This window comes from Marmota marmota, unplaced genomic scaffold, assembly GCF_001458135.2.
Source record: "Marmota marmota marmota unplaced genomic scaffold, marMar, whole genome shotgun sequence".
Taxonomy (NCBI): Eukaryota; Metazoa; Chordata; class Mammalia; order Rodentia; family Sciuridae; genus Marmota; species Marmota marmota.
The window spans coordinates 34,816,993-34,827,379 of NW_026000026.1; the positions used below are offsets into that span (position 1 = coordinate 34,816,993).

Sequence of the window (10,387 nt, forward strand, 5' to 3'; positions counted from 1 at the left end):
GTGGGGGGCAGAGCCAAAGCTTTCTACTCTCCACCCAAACCTCCCCCAGCTACTGAGCATGCCCAGCTGCCTGGCTTCGCCCCTAGGAGGGCTGTCCACGAGCACACGCAGCTGCTCCGGGTTTTCGCGGCAGCCGGCTGGAAGCAGGCTGTAGCAGCTGCGGGGGGTGTGGAGGGGGGGAGTGTGGCGGGAGTGTCTACACTCCGGAGCTGGAGAAAGCAGCCAATCCAATCACACTTTCTTTCTGACCTCCCCGCGGGGGCAGCTTCTGCACACCCGGTCCCCACACACTCGAGATTTGCCAAAATTTTGTGCAGGACTACTGCAAGGGCTGAGCTTTGCTTAAGGGACAAGCAAAGGTGGGTAGGCAGGGAGGGGCTGAGAGGCAGATAGGTTTGCCACCATCTTTACCAACACCAGGACCCGGGCTTCACAAACTTTAATAAGCCTGTGAATTAAAACACAAATTCGGATTCAATTGGTTGGGGCCTGAGATTCTGCAAACCAAACTTCTCAGGTGATGTTGGTGCCCTGCTGCTGGCCCTCCTATTGCTCAGAGAAACCCCCATCCGTGACTTCGGAGTGATCATATCCTTCAATCAGCCATCCCAGAAAGTATCTCTGGTGTACAGAGACCCCTCCTGCCTGGCGTGGCAACTCAAGTGAAGGTGTCCCTGGGGTTGCTACCCCTTTTCTGAAACGAAGTTCAGTAAGGTCAGAGTGACTTCGTACACAAACTGGTGAATTTGTGGTTTCGAATGTGGTGCCTAGGGAAAGGTGAGTTCCTGGACCACTTCATGCTCACTTTGCTAGTTCACTAGTAAACTCATTGTTAGGAACTGTTTCACTCAAGACTGAACAAGTGTGCCTTGCAGATACCTGTGCCTTTCCTGAGCAGAGACAAAAACTCAACATACATCGAAGTGTTAATTTATTGCACATGTAACATCAAGGTTGGGCTTGTCCATGTGAAGAGACTGACAGATTATGAGCACAAGTAGGGTGTTTGGGGACCAAGAGATGACAGGTTTTGTTTTTGTTTTGTTGTTGTTGTTGTTGTTGTTTTGTTATTGAACGAGTTTGGACTGAAGCTTGCAATGATGTCTTGTGTTTCAATTATAATCCCCCAGTTGTCTATACCCTTCTCAAACCCTTGAAGTCTCCAGCAATATCAAGAATATTTACCCACCACACTATGGGGAGAGAGACAGAGACAAAACCAGCCAGGAGGTTTCAACCTAGGAAATGGAGAAGTCACGTGCCTGTCCATCCTCAGCTATCCCAAGAGTACCCTTATAAACTAATGCATGTAGTATCTAATTCTATCATCGATCAGCAGAGTACAAAATAAGGATTTTTATCTCCTCATACCCTATTTTATTCAATAGCCTTATACAGTTTTCTGGCTAATAGTATGATATTCATCATTTCTCCCTTGTTGGTTTTCCATTCATTCATACTCCAATGTAGTAGCTGCCATATCAAAATAGGAACTGTAAGATGAGCGAATGATTACTTTTCTCCCCAAATATTCCTAAGTATAAAGAAGAAATATGTCCTGGTATATCATATGCTATCATTCTATTTAAAAGAAATGAGTCTCTAAATCCATCACTTTATCTTCAAAATTGCTCACATAGTGCTAACTTTGTACTCCCCAACCCCATTTCCACCCTCATGTTATTTGTATAAATATTTTCTATTTTTTTATTTTCTTATATGTTCATTCATATATATGCAACAACCAAAAACATTTTTGTTACTATGCAGTTATTGATTGGTTGGTATCAATTAAAATTTTGACTTGAATTATTGAACTTCAATCATTTATAAGAGTCCCTGTTGTATTTAAATGTGTTCATCAACCAACAATAAAAAATTTAAAAAAAACAATAAAAAAAATAAAAAAAGAAAATTTACGTTTTCTAAGATTAATATTCTAAGGTCATTTTTCTTTCCATGCCAATTATGTAATCTGGAATAAAGAACTTCCGTCTTTAATGCTATCAAAAAAAAAAAAAAAAGAAAAGTTTTGGTATTAGAGTAATGATAGGAGACAGAGTGTGTTAGATAATATCCGTTGTTTCTAGTATATGGAAAAGAGTTTAGAAAATTTGTTTTTTTTCCCTAAATATTTGATAGAATTCACTAGTGAAATCGACTGTCCCTGTCACTTTCTTTCTGGTTTAATATCTACCATGTCTTAAAGGGTGTTTTTTTTTCCAATTTGTATATGTATTTTTAAAATTTTATTTTTAAATAAAAATACTTTTGCCACCTCAAAAAAAAAAAAAAAAATAAATAAATGTGTTCATGCAGTTGTTTCTACTGCTTAAATACAATGACTTGTTAGTTGCCTCAAATTCATTTAAGAGGTCCAGAAAATAAAAATTGCAGATGCATATAATACTTTTTCTAATACTGCATTGCATAAAATCGTAAGATTTTTTTGTGCATAGTATGTCATTTCTTCAGAGTTTAACATGCAGAATACAGATTAAGAACCAACACTTGTAGGTGGGAAATATCAGAAACAGGAGAGGGCAGAGGGAGAAGCCAAGAAGGCAAACAGTCTTGACCATCCCCTCAGGAAGCTTGGGAGCAAAGGAAACCCTTCAGAACTGCTCTGAGTTGGTCTGACATGGTTGGTTCTTTGTATCTCCATATCAATCATTGAGTATGGGCTGAGTATGGGCTGCTCCTGAAACAGGCATGAACTTGAGACAGGAAGTTGTCTGAAAATGTAGCAATCCCTAAAGAGGATGACAGCTGATGGTATTCTGTCAACAGTAGTTCCTGTAGCTGAGGTAATAAGACTTTCCCTTAAGGGATATCTGGGCAAAATATTACTTTATCCACCACACTAGTGTAGGGGCCATGTCAAAATAGGAACTGTAGGATGAGTAGATACTGAATGTAGCACTTTTGAATACACAAAGTAGTACTCTGCTGATTTGTCAAAAGGATTAAAAAGCTTTATTTTTAAGTAAATAATTGACTTTCTCTGGCTCAGAAATTTTAAAGTTACAAAATAACCTATAATCAGCAATGGAGAATATATTATCTATTAAAGTATCTAGCTATTTTTGTATATGATGTGTTTAATTATGATTTACTAAGTTGATATGTATTTGTTCTTTAAGACATGGTTTTCCCTACTAACAAAAAATAATCTATTTTTGTCATTTGTAATTTGAGGGGAAAATAATTGTTGTTAAATAAGAGAATATTTTTCAATAAAATAAAGCATCTGACTAGTCAATATTTCATGAGAAACTAATTTCAACCTACCTTATTACCATTAAAAACTGTAAAATGGGGAAGAGTACTTAGGAGAGTGGGGGAGGGACATATTAAAGGCAACACACTGGAATCAAGGTCTGTACTGCCTCAGTTTATTTTCTTAATCCTTCTCCATGCTTTCCAACATCCAATAACAGCTGGATTATCTGAAAAATGAATCATGATCATACTGGAACCAACCAGAGAGGCATGGGACATTTGCTTAGATACTGGAGGAGAAGAGTAAGAAATGAATGTTTCAGGAAACATAAACAAAAACACAATAAGAATAGGTATCTAAAGAATCGCTCTCAGGAAAGAGAAGAAAAGTTTTACAAATATTTTCCCATAGTTTCCATCAAAGGAAAGATAATGTAATTTAAACAATGTATTTTTAAAAACAAGACACAACACACATACATACACACAAATTCAAAGAAGAGGTAAGACCAAAATGAATGAGAAACTGTTGGGGGGGGGGGCACGGGGGAAGCGTGAAACTGAAATCATTAAATAGTTAAATAGAAAAATATAGGAAATAAAGACTAAACATAACTGAAAACACAGTGATAGATGGACAGGCACAGAGCCACTAACCAATAAATTATAAAACCAAGTATAAGAAAATCACATTGAAGACAAAGGAGATCCAATACACGCACAACCTCTGCTGGTACCAGCTTGCAAGTTGGTGGGGCATAACTCTTCCTTACTTGGTTTAAGAAACATCACACTGGTAGCTTGAAATTATCTATTGTAGAAGTTTTTATACCATGTAAATTGACAAACACCATAAACTAGGGGATTTTGTTTGTTTTCAGATAACTGGTCTTTACACATTTACCAGAATACTAGTTTTTACAACCTTTGCTATTAAGGAAAAAAAAAGGAATAAAATGAAAGAAAAAGAAAGAAAAATAGAAATATAGAAGTCTATTTTCTGAAATAAAGTATATTAGTTCTGCAAAATAAAAAGAACACAATTGTCTCCTGGAAAAAATAACCAATACAGAAAAATTAATGTCAAAATACATTGTGATCAAGTTATGGAGTCTTAGAGACAAATTATGTTTAGGATATCTAGGCAACTTACATATAAGAAAAAGAAAATTAGGCTATATTTAAATTTTTTCACAGCATCAAACAGTGGCCAAGAGAAAGAAAGGGTGATTCAAGAATGCTTGCTTTGCCTGTTCTGTTATTTAGGTTTTTAAGTCAACAGTCAATTATTCTCAAACATATAGTACATCAAGATATACAGCAGATATAAACCCCACAAAATTATACTTAAGAAATTGACACAACGAAAAGATATTTTTTATATCTTTTGAGTGGCAAGTCCGTGGTCAAATGTTAGAATTATCATATGTATTTAAAAATAAATCTAAGACTTAAAATTTGTGTTTGAGGGGTTTGAGACAGAACATAAATATTATAAATTTGAACAACATAGATCTTATTGCACATCTCACTAAAATGAGTAAGTAGAAAGAGGACAATTATGAAGGAATTTAAAAACAACAATTTCCTCAAATTTTCTTTCAGCATGAGAGCAATAGATATTATTAAAGTTAAAACATGTAGATCCATCTCCCCCAATACTTTTTGACATTTAATTTTCTTATGTTTAAGGTAATGTTTTATAAACATCTCTCTGTGGGGGAAAACATTTTTTTAAGTTTAGAAATTACTACTGACACATTTTAACTACTTTTTATTTAATTTTAATAAGATTAAGCACAATTTAGTCTTAAAATAACATATATGGTGCCATTCATATGGGAAAAGCATTTCTACCAATTTATCACAATTGTTATAACCTTACATTTTATCTGTCTCAATAGGAGGATTTGTGGAATATTATAACCCAGGGACTTTATGATGGAAAGATATTTGGTTGATTGTTTACTTCTTTTCTTCATTTTTTAAAATTAAAAAAATAATAATTTGTTTTAATTTGTTCTAATTAGGTATACATGACAGTAAAATGCATGTTGACACATTGTACACAAAAGGAGCACAATTTCTCAATCCTCTCACTGTACATGGTACAGATGCACATCAGTAGTGTAGTCATACGTGTATACAGGGTAATAATGGCCATATCATTCCATGGTCCTTCCCAGTCACACACCCCCTCCCCAACTGTCCCCACACTCTGCTCAATCCAAAGTTCCTTTATTCTTTCCTACCACTACCCCTATTAGGGATCAACATCAGCTTATCAGAGAAAACATCTGGCCTTTGGTTTGAGGGGTTTGGCTTATTTCCCTTAGCATAATATTCTCTAGCTCCATCCATTTACTAGCAAATGCCATAATTTCATTCTTCTTTAAGGCTGAATAATATTCCAGTGTGTGTGTGTGTGTGTGTGTATGTGTGTGTGTGTGTGTGTGTGTAGATAGATAGATATACATATATAGAGATATATATAGTATATAGATATAGATATATCTCACAGTTTCTTTATCCATTCATCTGTTGAAGGGCATCTAGGTTGTTTACTTCTTATTGTTTAGAATTGTTTGAAAATTTTAATAATGAGTAAATGTATTTTAAAATTTCATTATTACTTTTAAAATCTCAAAATATTGGTTTTTCTGACACACTAAGATATTATAAAATATAAAATGGAATGAAATGGGTAATTTAAATGAGCCTGGATTAAAATGATTCATTTCAGCTAAAATAAAAGTCACAAATCACCAATATCATGAACTAAATAGGGGAAATAATTGCAGATCCTGAAATCATCAAAATGTTAATATAATTAAACACCTGGCACAACTTTGTACTCATAAATTCAAAAACTTACGTGACATAGACAATTTCTCAAAGGCATGAACTGCCAAACACTCAACCATGATGAAACACATAATCTGAATAGTCCTAAAACTATTGATAAAATTCATAATTAAAACATTTTTACAAAAGGAAATCTCTAGGCCTAGATGATTTCACTGGAGAAATATATCAATTATTGGAAAAAGAATTAATGCCAATTTTACACAGTCTTATCCAGGAAATGCAAAGTGAGACGAGCCTTAGATTGATACCAAAACAAAACAAAACAAAACAAAAAAACAGTAAACTAAAAATAAAATCCAGAAAACAATATGTCTTATGAACTTAGATGCAAAAATACTTGAAAAATAAAAGATTACCAAACTGAACCTTACAATATATTAAAAGAATTATATGTTATTATCAAGGGAGTTTTCACAGAGATACAGGGCAGGTTTAACATTCAAAAGTTAATTAATGTAATTCACTATACTAACAAAATTAAAAAGAAAATATCAATTGATGCAGGAAACTTCTTGACAAAATTCAACACATGCTCATGACTAAAAATCTCTCCCAAAATTAGGAATGAGGGGAACTGCCTCAAGTTTATAAAAATCACCTCAACCCCTAGCCCCAGCTAACACCCAACTTAATGGTGAAAGATTAAATGCTTTCCTGCTAAGACATCTAACAGAAAATTATAAATATTCTCACTGGTTTTAACATACTACTGAAACATTCAACCACCAAAATGGATGCAAAAAAATAAAAACACACCAGATTGGAAAGGAATAAATAAAATTGCTATTTCACAATTATGAATCAAATAAAAAAAAAAAAAAACAATGCCAAGGAAACTACAGGAAAACTCCTAGAACTAATAAGAGAGTTCAGCAAGGTTATAGGATTCAAGCTCAACCCCCAAAAATCAATTGCATTTCTATACACTATGAACATGCAGAAAATAAAATTTAATACCATTGATAACTACTCCAAAGAAATGAAATACTTAAGTATAGACTTCATAAATATGTATAGTATCTGTATCCTGAAAACTGTGAAATATAAATTAACCCAATCAAAGAAGACCTAAATAAATAGATATATTGTGCTAAGGGTTAGAAGGCTCAGCAAAAATATCTAAATTGACCTATATCTTTAAAGAAATTCCTAGAACTATTTACTTATGCTTTTTGTAGACATAGGCAAGTTTGTTCTAAAATGTCTATGCAAAGGCATAGGCTCTAGAATAGGTAAGCAATTTGACAAAGAAGAATAAAGTGGAAGAAATTATTTTACCCAATACTAAGATTTATTCTACAGCCACAGTAATTGACAGCATAATGTTGGCAGAGGGAGAGACGCATATATCACTAGAACAGAATAGAGAACACTGAAATAGACCCATACAAATATGAAACTCTGATAGATGACAAAGGGGAAAAAAGCAAAACAATGGAGCAGAAAGAACAGCTTTTCAGGAAATGGTACTGCAATACTTTGACACTCAAAGGCAGAAGATAAAAAAAGGAACTTACTAATAGCAAACATCATACTCAATGGTGAAATAGTGAAAGCTTTTCCTCTTAGGACCAAGACAAAGACGCCAACTTTTACCACTTCTATTCTTCATAATATTGGAAATCCTAGATGCAGCATTAAACTGGGGGAAATAGCATCCAAATTGGAAAGGAACTAAAATTAACTGTTTGCAGACAACCTGATCTTGTATGTAGAAAAATCTAAAGGATATACACTTAGACACATTCAGTCACTGTTCAGAATTAGTCAAATTTAACAAAGTTTGAGGATACAAAACACAAAAGTCAGATGCATTTATATACATTGTCAATGGACAATCTAAATAGGAAATTAAGAAAACAACTTACAACAATATCAACAAGAACAAAACACTTGGGAATTAATTTTTTTGAGGAGGTAAAAGACTTGTACACTGAAAACTACAAAATGTTAGTGGAGAAATTAATGACATACATAAATGGAAAGATATCCTATGTTCATGGATTGAAGACTTAACATTGTTTCAGATACATCAGTACTACACAAAGTAATCTATAAATTTAAAATAATTCCTACCAAAATTCCTACCAAAATTGTTTTTTCAACAATTGAAAAATCTATTCTCAAATTCATACGGAATCAGAAAGGACCCCGAATAGCAAAAGACAATATAGAAAAATAGGAACAAAGTAGAAAAATTCACACTGCCTAATCTCCAAACTCACTACAAAGCTACAGAAATCGACAAATACCTAGGCCAATAGGATGGATCAAATTTCCAAAATAAATTCTTGCATATAGGCTCAAATGATTTTCAAAAAAGGTACCAAGACCATTCAATGGGGGAAAGAATAGTCTTTTCAACAAATGGTGCTGGAAAAAATGAATATCCACATATTAAAGAATGAAGTTGTACCTTTACCTTAGACCATATGTGAGAATTAACAAAAAAGGAATCAAAGACTTAAATAAAAGAGCAAAAACTATAAAATATATTAACGACAACACAAGATAAAACTTTCATAGCACTGGATTTGGCAATGATTTCTTGACTATGACACCAGCAACATAGACATAGGAAAAATGAGACAGTTTTTGATTTTTAAATAGTCAAATCATTTATTCAGAGGACATAATCATCAGGGCAAAGGCAGCCCATAGAATGAGAGAAAATATTTGCAAGTCACATCTAATAAGGGACTCTTATCCAGAATACATAAAAACTCTTAAAGCTCAAAAACAACAGCAAACAACCCATTTTTTAAAAAGGGGGGAAGAAACTAAGACGTTTCTCCAAAGAAGACATATAGCTGACCAAAAGCACTTAAATATATGCTCAACATTACTAATAAAAATTATAAATTGGAATCACAATGCAATGACACAGAAAATAACAAGTATTGGTAACACTATGGAGAATTAGGAACCCTTGCATACTGCTAGTGGAAATATAAGACTGCAAGCTTCCATTGAAAATAGTATGACACTTTCTCAAAAAATTTAACATAGAATAACTATAGGATCTAGGAATTCTATTTCTAAGTATATATCCAAAGGAATTGAAAGCAGGGACTTAAACAGATATTTGTACACCAATGTTCACAGCAGCATTATTTGCAGTAGCCAAAAAGTGGAAACAACCTAAATGTTCATCAATGGATGAACAAATATGTCGAATAAGGCATATACATACACAGGAATATTCTTCAGGCCTAAAAAAGGATGAAATTCTGATACATTCCCCAACATGGATGAACCCTGAAAGGCAATAGGCTAAGTAAGCAAAATATAAAACGATAAATATTGTATGATAGCAGTCATAGAGGTACCTAGAATAGTCAAATTTATAGAGACAGAAAGTAAAATAGTAGTTACAAGCAGCTGGTGAAGGAGAGTCATGCAAAATTATTTAATGAATACATAGTTTCACTTTGAGGGGATTAAAAATTTCTAAAGATGAAAAATGGTGATAGTTACAGAAGAAGATGATTATATTTAATGCCATTGAAATCAGAGTGTTTAAAATGTTGAAATTTTTATTCCTATTTTACAATAAAATCACAAATAGAAAAGAAAATGAACCTCAATCTAAATTTCATATCTCACAAAGTTAACTCAAAATTGACCATGGGCTTAAATATAAAAACATAAAAGCTCGTAGGGGAAAAATAGGATCTAGGTTTGGAGGGTTCTTAACCTTGATCCCTCAAACCATAACCTACATAAGAAAAATATTGATAAACTAAATCTCATAAAAATTAGAAGCATTTTCTTTTACAAAGCCCATGTGAAAAGGATGAGTAGACAAGCTACAAATTGAGAAAAAATTTGCAAATCACATATCTGACCTTTAATGGATATAAAGAACTCTCAAAATTAAATAGTAAAAAATTAAATTAAATTCAAATAAAAAGTGGTCAAGAGATAAGAGTAGCCATTGCATTGAAGAGGATATATAGATGGCAAATGGGCACACCACAAGATATTCAAAGATATTAGGAAAATTCAAACTGATACTACAGTGAAATGTCCCTAAGTAACCATCAGACTGACTAAAACAAAAATTAGTGACTACAGCAATTCTGATGAAGAGACAGGAAAACTGAATATACTCATATTTTGCTGATGAGAATGTGAAATGATACATACACTCTGGAAAATAGCTTGGTAGCTTCTTATAAAACTAAATATGCAACTAAACATGATTTTTACATGCCTGTCATTCCAGCTACTTGGGAAGCTGAAACAGGAGGATAGCAAGATCAAGGGCAGTTTGGGTAACTTAGCAAGATCCTGC

The 10,387-nt window shown here is 33.5% G+C and overlaps 1 protein-coding gene across 1 annotated transcript in view; it reads right to left on the minus strand.

Moving 5' to 3' along the window:
• Nucleotides 1-78, minus strand: part of Pak5 (p21 (RAC1) activated kinase 5) — a 290,034-nt gene extending 289,956 nt beyond the window's left edge. The window contains exon 1 of the mRNA XM_048811304.1: nt 1-78. This exon is cut by the window's left edge and continues 173 nt beyond it. The gene's annotated coding sequence lies outside the window, so the exon portion shown is untranslated.
• Nucleotides 79-10,387: the final 10,309 nt, after the last annotated feature.